This window comes from Empidonax traillii, unplaced genomic scaffold, assembly GCF_003031625.1.
Source record: "Empidonax traillii isolate 1590-97213 ecotype Southwest subspecies unplaced genomic scaffold, ASM303162v1 scaffold394:size533684, whole genome shotgun sequence".
Lineage (NCBI taxonomy): Eukaryota > Metazoa > Chordata > Aves > Passeriformes > Tyrannidae > Empidonax > Empidonax traillii.
This window is the reverse complement of record NW_020955587.1, coordinates 223224-238301: the sequence shown is the minus strand read 5'-3', so window position 1 is coordinate 238301 and position 15078 is coordinate 223224. Positions and strand designations below refer to the sequence as shown.

Genomic DNA, 15078 nt, shown 5'->3' with positions numbered 1-15078 from the left:
TATGCACTGGCTTTCACACCCTTGCTATTATGCTTGATGGTATAACCTGTGAGCATGTTGTGATGTCATACTGCTGGTATGTGTGTAGATATGTATGAAGTTTGAGTATAGGCTACTGATTGTATGCAAAATATAAACAGACTAGTCAGATCTTTACCCTTTGAGTGTTATCTCTATTAGAGCTTAAGCGAGATTAGTAAATAGCTTGAACAGCACATAAAGAGGGCAAATTTTTGGCTTTGTTTTTTTTTTTTTTTTTTTAAGCTGCATTTAAACCTGTGTTTAAAAACCCTTGTGCAGTTGCAGTTATAATACAGAAGTGACACTGAAGTCTGGTCTTCTGCTGTTAAATGCAAGCCTCCACTTTGGGCACTGAAGAAGAGATAGAATTTCTGTGTGCTTTTTGCAGACTAGCTTTTGCAGGGTAAAATTTGAATTGGCAAATTATGTTCCTCTTCCAGGTATGAAGCACTTAACAAATGTTCCAAACCTAGAATAATGTTCTCTTTCAAAGTCTTTGCTATAATGTATCTCTCACTTTGATAATGCGCTTAATTAATCTCTCCTGCCCAAAGTGCTGTGCTCTTCTGTAGTCTAGTGCTTGCCCTGTCCAACTTCAATAGATGGGCAAGTGACATATTAGACTTGTATTGAGAGGGTTTAAGGAATTTTTCTTTGTGTCAAGCTGTGTTCTGTGTTTAGGCTGTGTGTCTGTGACACCGTAATTGGATAGATATGGGAAGCTTTTTTGGTAGATACTTGGGAGGGGAGATAAAAAATTTAATGTAAAAGTCCTTTTAGATCAAGGATTAATTTCTAAAAGGCAGTAGTAATTTCAGCCTCTACCATGTCAGTTACCCTGTAATTTACCTGACTTCCTCACATCTATGTGCTTACAGATCTGCAAGTCCCGATACACTACATTTTCAGTTTGATTAATCTTTCTTTTTCAGCCATACTGGTGGTTCTGAATTTTTGCCAGTGCCAGTGTAACTTAAAAAAAAATTACAAAGCCACTCCTTTAATTGTACTTTGGATTTTTTTTTTTTTTTAAATACTAGTAACTAATTTTAAAGGACTTTATAAATGGTCATGTTAACAGCTGGAGTAATCTTCCATTGCTGTATTGAGCAAGTAATGACTTTAACTTAACTGGACTTACTGCAGTTTGCATCAGTTGAGGGTCTCGCTAAAGCTGGAAGCAGCAGTTCTAGTGCTTTGCTTTCCTGCTTGTTCCTGTTTGTAAATGAAGCACAAGCTTGTATGTATTCTTTTTTCTGAAATATATTCTGCTTACATTTTTGGATGCTTACATCTTTGTGGGTGCTGATGGAAGCCACACCTGTCTGCTAAATTGAGAACAAAGAATGCAGTTTATTTGCAATTCATCAAAATTGGTGTTTCCCTTGGATGAAAGCTTGTCTGTCGGTGCCAATGAGAGCCACCTGCGTAATGTCTAACAGCATAATGTAGACACTGGTAATAAGCTGCAGGATAGGAAAAGGGACTGTACTCCAGGTGCAATGAAATCAGAAAAACAGTAGTGCTAATGAGGCAGATGACCCTCTATGAGGAAATTACTTTCTCTTCCACTCGGTGAACATAGTGTGTAATGTAGTCATTTCCAAGTTCTTGTATACATGGCCTCTTCTGCTTATTCAGCAGTAAATGCTACAAAGAATCAGAAAAGTGTTAAAGTATTCTAATCTACATCTCTTTCCTTACAACAAGGAACTGCTCTTTAAATACAGCAATTTAAGCAGAAAAGTAATAGTTTGAGTTTAGTAATGATGTTTTGGTATTTCAGAATGTGCCACAAATTTCTCAACATAAGCTATAAGTATAAAAAGGCTTAGAAACCTAAACAGGTAAAAAACCCCATTAGTTGACATCTTTTAATACATGCATGTCTCAACATTATTGTTCTTTGTGAGTGCTAGTAAAGTGACCATTTCCATAAACAAGAAACTTACCACTTGTAGCATAACAGTGTAATGTTGCAGGTAACTTCATTCTTGACAAAATTGCTGTGACGGAATTTGCAATTGATTGGTCCCAGTGATACCAAGTGGTGTACTCGTGGTAGGTAAGTTAACATGAAGAACTTAGAGAATCAGCTGCATTGAATCACTGGCAAATGGGAGTTGAAAGCAAACTTCAGAGCAAAGAGCTCTGAATATTTAAAAAGGTGGGTTTTCAAGTTTGTCAATCAGGTATACAGAAATAGGTTGTATATTTCGATGAATGTGGCTCTTTGGTTCAAAATAGAAAAAAGTTAAATAGAGCACTGCATAATATCTTGAGTTAAATCTAACTCTATCATAATGATGATGATATATGTTTAGGAGAACTCAGCATACTCTGTGCTTATGCTGTGCAATACTCGTGTCTGGCTCTGTTTTCATTCTGAAGTGGCTTATTATATTAGCTGCAATGATCCTTACATATCGATAAAGACAAATTCTGAAACAACATTCTGAAACAAATTATAAAAATGTGCTGGAAAAAATTTATACAGAGCGATTACTATTTTTCAGTTACTAGGATAGCCTTATATTGTCCTGAATAGCAATAGGCTTCTTTACCACAAACAATGATTGATCCTGTATAGTGAAAATGTAATTGAGGTTAATTATAGGGAGGTCATGGAAACTGTAATGAACCCCAGTGCTTATAACACTAAAACTATTCCTTTCAAAAGACAAATATATTAGAAATGTTCAGGATGGAAGGTCAAAAAAGAAGTGCAATTGTTTTGTGTTGGTGTTGCGGTGTGTTTGTGTGTTTTTTTTATGATAGCGTATTTATGGCAAACTCAGTGAATCCACATAGGAACCATCAGGACAAATTGATGCTAGAGCATTTCAGTGCTGTCTGAGTTTCTTTTGTGTTCATGTGGTAAAAGGTAAGGGAAAAAGAAGCAGTGAGTGGAAAACGAATGTATCCTTGTGAGCCCTTCTGCTAGCAAGTAAGGGAGCTGAGCGTCCACTTGTTGAACAAGATTAAGGAACTGATGTGGCATGTTAAACCTTTTGTTTTACTTTGTTAACTCTCTTGATTTGTTCCAGAGTCTGAAAGATGCACAGGAATTGGTAGGGTAGAAGCAATAGATTGATTGCTACTTGACAGGTTTCATGTCAGCTTAATATAACGAACTACAGTGTTTGCACACTTAAGACTGACATACTGCTGAAGGGTGGGCTTGCTTTTTCCTTTGCTTGTGGCTCTTTCTACTGTTGCATTTTTGTGTATGTGGGGGGTTGTGATGTTTAGTTTTTTAGTTTAGGTAGCTGCACAAAATATTTAAACTAATTTGTTAATTTAGTAATAGACTAATTTATTTAATGCTTTGCAGCAAACTAAACTTGCATGTCTTTACATTGCTAGTGCATAGCTTGCAGCTATATGTTAACCTACTAAACCTATGATTTGTTTATCTAAGGTAATCATGAACCCATTTTTAAAGACAACTTGCATGCCACTCCTGTATTTATTTTGAGATGCAGGCTTTGTAAAAGATGGATACACCTAGGTGTAGGTGATTAACTTTTGGCCTGTAGACTGATGAAGAGCTGTTGTTTGACTGCTGTTTTGCTACCCTCACCTAATATTAGGTACTTCATCTCAGAGAGTGACTGATAATCACCAATATGATTAGTACCTGGTGCACTAACAGGTGTTCTAATAAAGTTCTGATTTACATCTCTTATCTACTTCTTATGTAAAAGACATATGATGCTGTAAAAACAGATGGCAGGCTTGATATCAAAGTCCTTTCTATTTTCTGTCACCTACTGTCAAGTTTAAGGGTTCTGGAGTGTCACTTCCATATACTTGTTATTAACTCATGTGAAGAGGAGCTCCACGCACTCCTTTGCTGTTGGATCTTTACAGTTTAGTTTAGCTGCTTGTTAATATGACAGAGCACTCAACATTTGATTTAATAATTCAGTCTCTCTTTTTCTGAACTACTGTCTGTTTCTGAGGTGGGAGGCGTACTTTTAAGATCTTATGCATATTCAAGGCTTTAAGATAGTTTGAGGTTTTTTTTACATTCCAGACTGTGCATAGTAATGAAACAGAACCTTTCATTTAAACTGTAACATCAAACAAATAATTTTTAGTGGATTCCTTACCACAGAGGTTACAGATGTAGGGTGTATATGTCTGAGCTGAAGGAGCATAATACAATATGTGAGTCGTGTCTGTCTGAGATATATAATATTTCAACTGCAAGCAAAGCAGGGCTATTTATGAGCTTGGAACTGAAGAGCTTAGGTGTGCTCATGTGATTTTTAGCTTTCTGATTTTTCCCAGCAAATTTTTATCAGATACTGATTTGGATATTAAAATATTACATCTTGTTCACAAAGTGCTAGATGTTCACTCTTTGAAGTTAGACCTTGTTAAAGACTTACTGACCTTGAAGAGTACAGACAAAACAGTCTTGTTTGCATGTTGGTGCCAGCAGTGTTGGCTGAAACTAGGTGTACTGAAGTGGTTGTTTTTTGAATGCATCTTCTGGATGAATGAAGCTAGCCAACAGGATTTACAGGGAAGCAGGTTGAAGGATGTTTGGTAGAGGCTTGTTTGGGTACAGGTTTGTGCTCAGTGTCGTTGTAGCATAAATAAAGACCATTACTTCTGTTTGCAATTTGTGCCATATTTCTTCTTGTTTTATGGGAAAGGGAGGGTAGTGGCAGGTTTTGTTGGGTTTTTTTCAGGGATGCAGGTTACTCTAAAAATTGATATACTGTATAGTAGTTTTGTATAAAGTCTTCCAATGTAAGACCTATTGTGCCAGTATATGTACCCAGAAGACAGATAATCGTCACCTGAATTTTTGTATTTAAGTAAATAAAAGTAATCTTTTCTAAGACAGAGTAGGGGAAATTGTTGTCTGGTAGATGTGAAACAGCTTTCTCAAAGAACAGAGGCTGCCTGTGATGTGTCAGTGAGATTTATTGAACAGTGCTAAAAAAAACAAAAACAAAAACCAATCAACCACAAACATTTATGGACAAATGGATCACTTAAGAGATCCCAGAGGAAAGAGGAGAGAATTGTCCCAAATATTCTGGGTCTCTTTTCTGTTCAAATAGAGGATGATATTTAATGTAAATCACTGACTAAGCAAGTTCACACTTGGTGCCAATGTATTTTGGTTCATCTTTAGTGGCAGGATAGTATTGTAGAACTTCTAATTTTTGCCCAGCATAGAGGGAAATTGTGCTCAAAGAATAAGACTCCTGGATACATTGGAATCTCTTTAAACTCATGAGAGAAATGCTGAGGGAGTAGGGAATTGGCTAGAGCAGAGATTAAAAATGGAGAAATGACAATAATCAGGCTGCCAGAATATGAAAAGAAATCATGAAACAGCCAAACTCAGAGTTAGGAGCTCAGTACTATTATTTTTAAGATTAATTGGAATTACTCATTTCCAGATTTAAACTTGACAGTGTGGTAACTAAAATATGGCTACTTCAGTCCCTGGAATTGAAATGTTAAAATAAATATTTAAGACCTTATTAAGAATGACTAAGTGGGTGATAAAAAAAAAGTTGCACTCATGTAATATGATGTCACTTCCTAGGAGCAAATGGGCATACTTGCATGCCCATGATATAAAATGTAAACATAGTAGTTATCATTCTTCTATTAATTGCCAAATCACACAGTAAAATAGAATATTCAGTTCACAGCCATTTATAGAATGATGGGAGAAAAATGCTTTACCAGAGATGGTTTCAACTTGGATGGCATCTGCTGGAGATGTTGCCAGTAGTGCTGGGTGACCCCTGCCCCCACAACCCAAACAACTTTAGCACTTGTACAGACTACAATTCAAAAAAACCCTACATACAATGTATAGTTTTACAGTGGGCATAAACCAGGTAGAATAAAACATGACAGAACTAAAAAGTATACAATATAATAGGATTATGACAAATGTGCGAAAAGAAAGCTCCAAAACAGTAGAAATCATGCCGAGTTCTTGGTGCAGCTGGGTAGAGTTGAAAACAGATGAGGTTGCTGAACTAGGAGAGGGGGTTTGGAAAGAAGACTAACTGATGCTTAAGAACAGTTTTTAGAATGTTTTATAACTATGATCTTAAGAAGTATGCTCCATGGGTCAAAATGAAGTTTGTAGAGAAAAAGAAGAAGAAAAAAAAAAGATTGATCTTAAAGTACCTTTTTTTTTTTTTCCAGAACTACAGATAATAATATAACATGACACAATGGGGTACCTCAGAGTAATAGACAGAAGCATGATGTATAAAACTTGTTTAAAATATGTGTATTAATAACAAAATACATTCTTGTTCATAAAGGTATGTGATGTATGTCTTAGGGACAAAAGGAAATAAGAAGGATGTGAAGAAGGTATAACTACATGGAGACAGATTACCAACAATTCAGAAAGATTAGTACGCCCTATTTTTGTTTTGCAGAAGTATTAGTTTATATAGCTGACAGTTCTTTTCCAATTTCCTAGTAGTATTAATTAAAGCAAAATATTTTTAACCTTTGATTTCCATCAAGATATTTGGATTGAACCTCTGGCAGATAATTTGAAACTTATCTGGACAAGTCATCTGTAACATAGAGATATCCTAAATCTTGGAGCATTAGGGAAAATCCAGAAAAAGGCTAATAGCTTTGTATCAATAATTAAGAACAACAAAGAATGGATGCATGTCTAATTTAATACTAGTGTCTTAAGTGTGAAAAGTAATTATTTCTAAATAGTAAAATAATTTTTTTAAAAAAGCATAATCAAGCTAGCTTTGTATTTTTAATTAAATTCCAAATATATCTGATAGTGCTTTAACTTAGAACCTTCTCAGTTCAAATAATCTCTCTGGAATGCATGATGATCAGCAGCAAAAGAGATTCATAATTAACACAAAGTTAAGAGGTCTGCAAGGTATGGAGAACTATGTCTGAATCCTGGCTCTTCAGAGACCCTAAATTTGATGACCTTGGGATTCACACCCTGTGCTCCTTTCCTGACTTGAAGCTTGAGTTAGACCTCTGAGTTTAAGGACTTAGTTGGGTCTTCCAGTGAAAGTAAAAGTTCTGTAAAGTGTTTAGATCTCCTTGCAAGACTTCTTGTATCGGTGTGCTGGTGTAGTAATGATGGCATATTTGGTGCTATGATGGCAGTTGCTCGGATGTCTCGGTATTGCAGATGTATTTCTACTAAAATCCACTGGGAATCAGTTCCACATAGAGGAAAACTATACAACAGTTAAGATCTCTCGTGACATAGAGTAAAATAAGTGGTTTTCAAGAATCAAGTGAAGGTAATGATATTTTTAGGAAAAGGAGGATACAGTTTGTGAGCTGAAAATTAGTAGAATTAAGCTTTTCTACTGTAAATAGAAACAACTTCCAATATTAAATGTGGAGATAATGTAATGGTAGATAATCCAGAAACTACATTTCAAAAATACTGCCTAAGCATGTTTCATTGTAAGATAAAAACAAGAGGAAGACAACAGAATGGCAAAGAAATGTTTTTAAATAAGACTTGGAGTGCCTTTTCAGTCAGAAAAATATGGATAAAAGCTGCCCCCATGCAACAGGAGAAAAAATGATGATGAAGCAGCTGTGGCAGAAGACTGAGACTATTTACAGAGAAAAAGGTTGTGACAGGAAGGTAATATTTTCCATGCAGTGTCATTGGTGTCATGTGGCTTCTGGTTTTGTTATTGTTTGTGTAAACTTTTGGCATTAGGGCATGTTGTTGAATCCTACTTTAGAAAAGATAAAAATTAATAAATACTTAATAAAAATTGAACTGTTTCATTACTTAGCTAAAGGACAGAAGGTAAAAAATGCTACATTTTAAGTTGTCATCCTTGCCTTGGTATTGTGCCTCAGTTTCCTCATTTGAATGAAAGGCTATGAGGGTACTTCTGTAAGAGACTGAGTTGAGTTTTAAAATACTTAAATCCTGTGAGATACTTGTACGAAGAGTATTTCTAGATCTAAGTTAGTAGTATAATGTTGCGAGAGAAGCATATATAATCTGAGATGTATCACCATTGTATATTTTTCAAGGTAATTAATTTTTAAAGTGGAGAATCAGGGGAAAATCCATCTTTTATTGGGTAAACTTCATTAAAGATGTGCACACAGTTCATTAATAATGAGATTCTTCATCTCCATGAGCTTCCTTGTCTATTCATTTTTCTTTCCCACCTGCACTGACAATGGTGGCTGTTTGTTCCCACATACATTCAACAATGCATCATTTGTAAGCTGGCCCTAATTCATTTCATCCCTGTTTGAAAGGCCTGACAGAAAGCCCTGTGAAAAGCCTTTCAATGCAAATGCCAGTTTAATGACTTGGTTCATTCAGCAGAGGGGAATCTGAGATAACTTGACTTCTTCTCACTGCAAATACAAGAAAATGTTTTCATAAAGCCTCGGACGTGTCATGCTTTTTAACAAGATGCTTTCAGTTTGCAACCAGAATCTGATGGCTTTAGTTTTTAGTTAAATAAAATCTCAGAATTCTTCTGCAACGTCAACCTCCCACACCTCTACTTGCGTATGAGGGTGGCATGAGGGTGCAAGCTGCCTTTGCTCTGCACCCTCAAAAATGCATCTGCCTTTGAAAGCTTTGATTTGCTTGATTTCTTTGGCGGAGCAGTGTTCTCCTTAAGGATAAACCCTTGTTTAATTAGCTCTTCCTGAACATGTTCAGATATCAAATTATTGGGAAATTACAAGCGTAGTTACTTTTGTTAAAGCCAAAGAACAAACACATTTCGTCTGTTTCAACAGCCTGCATTTTGTTTTGGTTTTGGGCCACATATTCTTCTTAAATTAATTCTCGTTCATTTCGAAATCATTTGTTTGCTGGATTTTCTCACAGAAAGAGGAAATCAAAGTTATGATAACAAAACAGTGGATCTCTCTAGGCAGCTTGTGCGTATTTGGTGCAGAACTTGAAGACAGCGGTTGTAGCATTGACACTGTAAAATAAATTAATACTTTATTTTTTGTTTAAGTCTACAAACTCACATTAGTTATTGGAAAACTGTGAGTATCTGATCAGGGATAGAACTAACATGGTTTACACAGACTATGATAAACTTTTACCAAAATTAATAATGACAAAAAAACTAAGAGAGTGACTGCCTTTTCTGTAGAATGGCTGGCCAGGATTTTGAATATAGTAGTGGTATGTCTTTTATGTGACAAACTTCTCTGAAGCAAGAACATAAATCTCTCATTTCAAGTTTGACCACCATTAATAATGGTGCACAAATGATTCCAGTATAATACTCATTTCAGTTGCCTCCTCCACTTGCACATTAGCCTTCCATAAAAAGCATTAAAATATTTTGAATGGTATTATGTTTTAATATTATTTTTAAAAGAGATACATAACTAATGCTTGGGATTTCATGGATGTTCTCAAATCTGTAACAGAATATGTCATAGAAGTGCCAGACTTGGCAGTTTCTTGTCCCTGCTGAGCAATATTAGACACAAACCACTCATCCTGACAGTAGCACCTCTGACTAAGCACTTAGAAAACAGGTTGGAAAAGTGGAGTGTAAGACTGGATAATCTAGAAAGGACAAGAAGAGTGAAGAAAACAAAACTGCTCTAGTGTTATCAAGTTCCATGTAATTCTTTGACAACTCATTCCCCACTGATAGTTCTTAAAATCACAAAAGCCACACTATTATAGCTGTCATTCAACTAGGAATATTTCTCAGCATCGTAATACATGATAATTAGGTAATTACACTTTGCATATTCACAGTGCTTTGGAAATATATGCTGGTTACTGATTCAGAACAAGTTTATATTCAGTTTTGTCCCTCTTTTACAGACAAGAAGACTGAATTCAAGAGGTTAAGCCATTAGCCAAATTTCCAGAGTGAGTTGGTTTTGGAACCGGTAGTAGTTTGTGCTTCTGAAAACTAAACATGTCTGATGAGTCTGCCTGTCATTAAAAACTGGGGGGAGACACTCCCCATCTCTCCCAAGTGCAGCAACTTCAAAACCAAACCTCTTGAAGATCTTCAGTTATGTGTCTCTTATAAAGATTCAAATATGAACTTCTTGAGCAAGCTATTCACTGTTTCAAATACCCTTTTAAAATTAGTACATAATGACATATCAGCTCAATTATCTTAAACCTCCTTGATTGTATTTTGTGCTGTAGTAATGTTATTAGGATAAATAACCATGTACCATAATAAATATCCATGGATCATGCTGTGCTTTTATGTGTTGTGTTTGGTTGCCCTTGACACACACATAGGCAAATGAAAAATGAAACATTGTAGCCTCTACTATTTAAATATGTGGAGGAGAGGTGTGTTGGGAAATAACATGCATATGATTAAGAGCAGAAGCATTTTATAAAATATATTACATAAAACAGGAAAAAGTACAGATATTGAAAGCAACAAAGTATGATAGTCTTTCCTTGAGTCCAAACTTAATCATTTCAATATGAGCAAATCTTCTTTGTGGTAGTTTGTTTTGGGTGGGGTTTTTGTGTTTGTTTTTAGTTTTTTGTGTGTTCTTTTTACTTCATGTACAATGTCTTTCATTGTTTTTCCACTGGACCAAAAGAGGTCTTGTGTGACTTTCATAACAAGTGGTCAGATTGGTGAATGGCGTATTGGTCTAGTCTCATTTGTGTTATTTAATATCTTGAGTAATTTACAAAAATCCAGGGCTTTTTTTACAGCAGGAATTGTATTGCCATGTGTGGGAGGAGAAATAGCTACGACAAATATTTCATATACTGTACAGATAAATTTGTGCTGACCTGTCCAAAGTGAGAAAGCAGGCTACAGTGATAGGACCATAAATAGTGATTCTCAAGTTTATAACTTGGTGTTGGAATTTGATCTCTTTTTCAGTGCACACTACTGAGATTGCTCTAGTGGAAGGAAAGAATGACTCCTTTGACAGAGCTATTGCTGGTGTGAAACGTAATGGATCTGAATACCTGAAGTCTGTCTGACCTTCCCTAAAGCACATCTTGTGTGATTTGAATGGGCAGCAGACTGCTTCCAGAGCATGTATAACTTCTGCTTACTCTTTGCTGACTTTAAGGCAAGGCAGATTTGAATTGGAGAGCTGACAGTTTATCCAGAAGTATTTTGGCTGTTTTTGTCTCCATTTGCAGGAGGGGAGTATGTGCCTAAATAAAAGTTCAGTGGGAATACTGTGGGTTTTTCTTTATTTTGCACAAGTAAGAAATTCTTGGGGTCTAGGTGTCTCTGTCTGTCCTTTTTTTTTTTTTTTTTCTCTGAATAATATCTGCTACTAGGAACAAAACAAAATCCAATATTAATCTAAATAAAATGATGACAAAGCTAAAAGATTCACTAGGTGAATCTTTAAACTCTCCAGGAATGTGAGGATAACTCAAAGATTTAAATAACTTGTCATTATCTGGCTATTATAAATTGATTTTAATTGAAAAGTGTATTGGATTCCAATAATAGTTCTGAGGTACTTTGCATTTTCAGTTGTTTTTGCTTTACTGAGAGGATGATAGTGTATTTCAGGAATATAAACTCACTTGAGCACTCATTGTAGGATTATCCAAATGCTGAACTTCAGTCTGGACCACAGGTAAACTTGTTGCTAGTCCTTACCATTTTCTAGATGTTCCGTTCTTATATGACAATCTGTATTATTATTTTCCTGTCTTAAAATCCCAGAATCACAGAATATGCTAAGTTGGAAGGGACCCATCAAGGATTGTCTAGTCCAGCTCCTGGCCCTGCACAGAGCCATCCCCAAGAATCACACCAAATGCCTGAGTGTTGTCCAAATGTTTCTTTAATTCAGACAGCTTGGTGCTATGATCACTTCCCTGCCGAGCCTGTTACAGTGCTCAATCACTCTTTAGGTGAAAAACTTTTTCCTGTTATCCAACCTAAACTTCCCCTGACTCAGCTTCATGCCTCTTTGAGTCCTGTCACTGGTCATGAGGGTGGAGAGATTTGTACCTGCTCCTCTGCTTCTCCTTATGAGGGTGCTGTAGACTGCAGTGAGGGCTCCCCACAGTCTCCTCCAGGCTCAACAAACCAAGTGACCTCAGCCACTTCTCATAAGGCTTCCCCTCCAGACCCTTCACCATCATTGTGGCCAACCTTTGGATACTCTCTAATAGCTTAATGTCTTTTTTATTTTGTGGTCCGCAAAACTGCACACAGGACTTGAGGTGAGGCTGTGCCAGTGCAGAGTTGAGCGGCACAATCACTTCCCTTGACTGGCTGGTAATGCTTTGCCTTATGTACCCCAGGACACAGTTGTCCCTCCTGGCTGCCAGGGCACTGCTGACTCATATTCAACTTGCCATCAACCAGGTCCCTTTCCACAGTGCTGTTCTCCATTTCCTCTTTCCCTAGTCTATACACACAATCAGGTTTGCCCCATCCCAGATGCAGAATCTGGCATTTGTTCTTGTTAAACTTCGTACTGCTGGTGATTGCCCATCTCTCTGATTTGTCAAGGTCTCTCTGCAGGGCCTCTCTTCCCTCGCTGCCAACAGCTCCTCCTGATTTAGGGCCACTGGCAAGCTTAGTATTCCTCCAAGTCCCCTGTCCTGGTCCTTAATGAGGACGTTGAAGAGAACTGGGCTGACAATGGAGCCCTGCAGAACCCCACTTAGTGACTGGATGCCAGTCTGATGTTACCCCATTCACTATAACGCTTTATGCCTGACCTGTGAGCTAGTTGCTCATCCATCACATAAGACGGTTATCCAGCTGTGTGCTGGATGTTTTGTCCAGTAGGATGCTGTGAGAGACAATATAAAAAACTTGGCTGAAGTCCAAAATTATTACATTTACTGGTTTCCCCTGATCAATTAAGTGGATTACCCTGCTGTAGAAGGAAATCAGGTTTGATAAGCAGGACTTACCCCTCATGAAGCCTTGCTGACTGTGGCCAGTGCCTGTGTTATCTTCCAGGTCTTGTTAAATACTTCACAGAATAATCTTTGCCATGATTTTACTGGGCACTGAAGTCAGACTGACAGGCCTGTAGTTTCCAGGGTCCTCCTTCTTGCCTTTCTTGAAAATTAGGAGAACATTCACCAACTTCCAGTCAGCTGGGACTTCTCTGGATTCCCAAGACCAACTGAAAAGCACCAAGAGAGGCTTTGTGATGACATTAGCTGACTCCTTAAGGTTTCTTGGATGTATCCCATCAGATCCTGTAGATTTGTAGGGATCCATCTGGAGCAGCAGTTCCTGCACAAATTTGGAGTCAACTGGGACTTGATCAGTCTCACAGTCATGGTCCTCCAGCTCAGGACACTAAGACCCCCTTGGTCCCTCATTTGTGTTATTCTTATCTTAGATACAGGTAGATTTCATTGCTTGGATTACTTATTAAGATGGTATACCAACACCAGAAGGCACAGAGGTGGTTTGTTGTTCCTTTGGGGTCCATAGCAAAATTACTTTGCAGGCCTTGGAAAAGTAATTGAATCGCTATTGTACACTGAAAAAAAGGTTTGTGTGTATTTTATCTGGGGAAAATAAAATAAAAGTCTTATAAACACCTACTATGAAATTGATGCAGAAAGGAAATAATATAACTGAGGAGTAACAGAGCATGCAGGTAGAAATGCTTGAGTCCCAGTAATGTAATCAGTTTAACTTTGTCTCTTCTCAAAGTGTGCGTGCTCGTAACGTAAAAACAGTGAGTCTGTATGACAAAGCAAAGGAAGTAATAATCTGCTTGCTTTCTTAATAGGCACATGTTGTGTGTATATATATTTGTATACAAATAGACAGTCATGCCCTTATATTAAAACAGGAAAAGAAATGCAGGAAATTTTTATACAAACCATGAGAAAATCAGTTTTACAGAGGGGACTGTCATACCAATTGCTGATCCTGTATATATCACTGAATAAGAGGAGACACATTTGTGCACACTTAGCTCTGAAAAGCCTAATGGGAAGACCCCACAAGATCTCAAATGTGTTTTTGTAACACAGACTAAAATATGCTAGTATGAGAACACTTAATATAACTCATTTAATTTAACCCCGCCTTTAATGAATTTATAACCTATTGCGCCTTTGGTTTTAATTCTAAAAGGATTTCTTGCCACAGAGTTATTTCAATTACAAGATATGTTGAGCTCTTAAGCCACCAGCTGAAGGCTTGGAACAGTAATTGCAAAAAGGAAGCAGTCTGAAAATAATGTAAATGGAAAGAAACTGGGAATGAAGAACAAGCTGTTGAGCAAAGAGCTGAGGGGAACAAGTTGGTAAATATCTCAGTAGATGTGAAAGGGAGGAGGTGAAATATTTTTATCTAATGAAGAAACAAAAATAAATCGAAGAAAAACGATACTGCCATTTATGATATGCAGTTGTTTTATCAATGTCTTAAACTACATAATTAAATACATGAGTATTTCTTTCTGAAAGATTTTTGTGTGGCCTTTACCTCATATTGTAGTGATATAAGGTAATAAAAGGAAGCCAGAGATTTTCTTCTGAGTTTTCATTTCCAAATTCCTGATTTCTTCCAAGTACTTCTTTACTGGGAGCTAGCCTAATGTGTAATGCATCATTAGACAGGATACTTCTTACTGGATAAGACTTTAAGAAATAGTTTACTCTGCAATACAGAGATTTGAGTTTTTATACATGTTTCTCAATGAAATTCATTATGTTAAGGTGCCAAGAATGATTTTTAGGGTGTTTGGATAAGCCAGGTACAAGGCTGCTTCTCATATAGTTTAGTTAAGAAATATTTGTGTCTGACTCTTAAGACTATACGTTGAGTCTGAATGCGTTTAATCAAGTCCTCCCACCCAGAAGAGGTTTTTTGATTTGGGATGATATACTTAAAAAAAAACCAACCAAACAAAAAAACCCCCTAATAACACTGCCCTTCCCCCCCCCACCCCCACCAAAACCAGTGAACCAATGAAACCCCAACTACCCAAACAAAATATTTTTTTTTTTTTTTTAAATTAGTCAGTTAAACGGGATGCACCAGTTATGAACTTGAGTACTGTGTGTGAATGCTGGTCACAAGTATCAAATAGAGACTC

The 15078-nt window shown here is 36.8% G+C and overlaps 1 long non-coding RNA gene across 1 annotated transcript; it reads left to right on the top strand.

Moving 5' to 3' along the window:
- The first annotated feature begins 4936 nt into the window (after positions 1–4936).
- LOC114062272 lies at positions 4937–13129 on the top strand. Its single transcript, XR_003572331.1, has 3 exons — positions 4937–4948; positions 9909–9911; positions 12953–13129. It is a non-coding gene; the product is annotated as an uncharacterized LOC114062272 (long non-coding RNA).
- Positions 13130–15078: the final 1949 nt, after the last annotated feature.